Source organism: Sciurus carolinensis, chromosome 17, assembly GCF_902686445.1.
Source record: "Sciurus carolinensis chromosome 17, mSciCar1.2, whole genome shotgun sequence".
NCBI lineage: Eukaryota > Metazoa > Chordata > Mammalia > Rodentia > Sciuridae > Sciurus > Sciurus carolinensis.
In genome coordinates this window covers 30,238,280-30,240,438 of record NC_062229.1, presented here as the reverse complement: position 1 = coordinate 30,240,438, position 2,159 = coordinate 30,238,280, and positions in this window count along the sequence as shown.

The window sequence follows — 2,159 nt, the reverse complement described above, 5'->3', positions numbered from 1 at the left end:
GTCCTTTTCTCCTATGTCACATGTGGTATAGGCACAAGCGTCACTCAGATGTGATGTTACAACTTCACTTCCCAAAGTTCTTTTCAGAAGATTGCCTTTCTATGAATTTTAACACAAAGTGGACAAAATGTGTTAGTTGAATAACTCTACTTTTGTCATACTTTGGCAACTTCTTTAATATCTAGAGACTAGATATTATAAAATTAGGACTCTATCCAGTATATGCACAATATATAATATACAGTACAGAAAAGTTAAACAAACTGCATGTTCCGGGTAATGGGTATGCTGAAAGTTTTTAGTGCACTCTAACAAAAGGCCTTTTATGACTTCTTCCCTCCCACCTCCCTCAGCCCAGTGAATGAGTACAGACAGTGTGCTGTTCAGAGGTGGTTTAACAATTCCAAACACAGTATTTCCCAGCAGTTTTTAAAAGCTATTTGCAAAAAGTTTTATTCTACTACTTCTGCTTTTAGACATATGGAGCGCTTCTAAATATCTAGAAGGACTAGATATTTCACATGAGAACTTGTCCACTATGCGGGCAGCACTGGGAAAAGAAATTGCATACGCAGCAATGATCGTAGTCTGCGGTGTCTTCTGATAAGGCTATTTTGTCCTTGAACTTATCCCTCCTCACTTCCTTCTATTTCCAGGCCAGTGGACAAGTACAGGCATAAGCAATGCTTAGAGATGGTTGAGCAAATTCATATCCAAAAGTCGTTTACAGAGGACAAGCTTTCCTATGAATGTCAACACAAAATGTTCAAAATGTGTTAATTTTACTATTTGGTCATATACTGGAAAACTCTTTAACATGTAGAGACTAGATATTGCAAATTGGGACTCCTTTGTCCATTATATACACTATATACACAGTAAAGCAAAATGCATAAAACATACCGAAAACTGATGTCTGAAAGTGTCCAAGTGTGAACACGTTAACACATTACCTTTTGTGATTGCTTCCCTTCCACCTCCTCCACATCACTGAACACGTACAGTCTTATTCTGCGCACAGAGGTGGTTTAATCTTTCCATTCCCAAAAGATAATATTTAGTATGACTTCTAGCAAAAAGATATTTACAAAGTGATATTTTACTACCTCCACCTTTACCATATCGCAGGTACTTCTCAACACCTAGACAGACTAGATATTTTAAGTAAGGACTCCATTTGCCCACTATGTACATGACAGTCTTGAATAAATTGCACACACATAACAATAGTGCAAATTTGAAAATGTCTTTGAAAATATGAGCATTCTGGCCCTTCACTGACCCAGTGGGCTATAAAGGGTGGTGGGCATTTCTAATTGGTCAAATGTGGCATGTTATTCTGTAGCAGAATAACAGGGAAACTGAGGCAGCACAAAGACACCCACCCCCACTTCAAGCACTGATTCTTGTGATCAAGTCAGAAAGATTTCAGACATGTTGCTCAGAGTAAAAGGCATCAGTTTATTGAAGGGATAGAGAAAGGGAAAGGGGGCACTCTGATGGTAGGGAGTGGGTCTTCTCAGAAGGAGAGGAGCAATGTGCCTCTCCTGCACTCCAGTTTTATTGGAGATCCCAGAGAAGTTTCCAGAGAGTCCTACCCAGATCCACCTCTTGACTGTTGACTGACAGCAGGATGAAGTCAGACTTTCAAGTCCCCATTGCTGTGACAACTCTGGGTCACCTTGGCCCATGCTAACCCACCTAGTTGAACTCTTAACCATAAATTCTTACACATGTTATGGTGAAATGGAATGGTCCTTATCTCCTCCAGTTTGGGGATCTGGCTTGTGAAAATGGTCACAAAATCTCCCCTTTCAAAGTAATTTGGGTTCCTCTTACCTACGTTATTTTGGGCCTGCATTTCTCCTGCAGATAACAGTTAGTTGGCTGAGGAATATGACATATTCTGTCCTCAGAGTCCAAGCAGCACTGCAGGTAAATTGCTTCTTGGAAAAGAAAGCACATGGGGGTCAGCACAGTGGGTCCATTTTATAGGATCATTCCTTTAACCTCGTGTTCCCACCCCAGCATCTGTCTGTAACCTATCAATTCTATTGTCTCCCTCTTTGGAAGAAGGAGGAACAGTTGCCGAGGGCAGCTGACAGCTCCACTCCTGTTGCTCGCCCTCCAGGATGGTAAAGGCCTTTATTGTCCTTGTT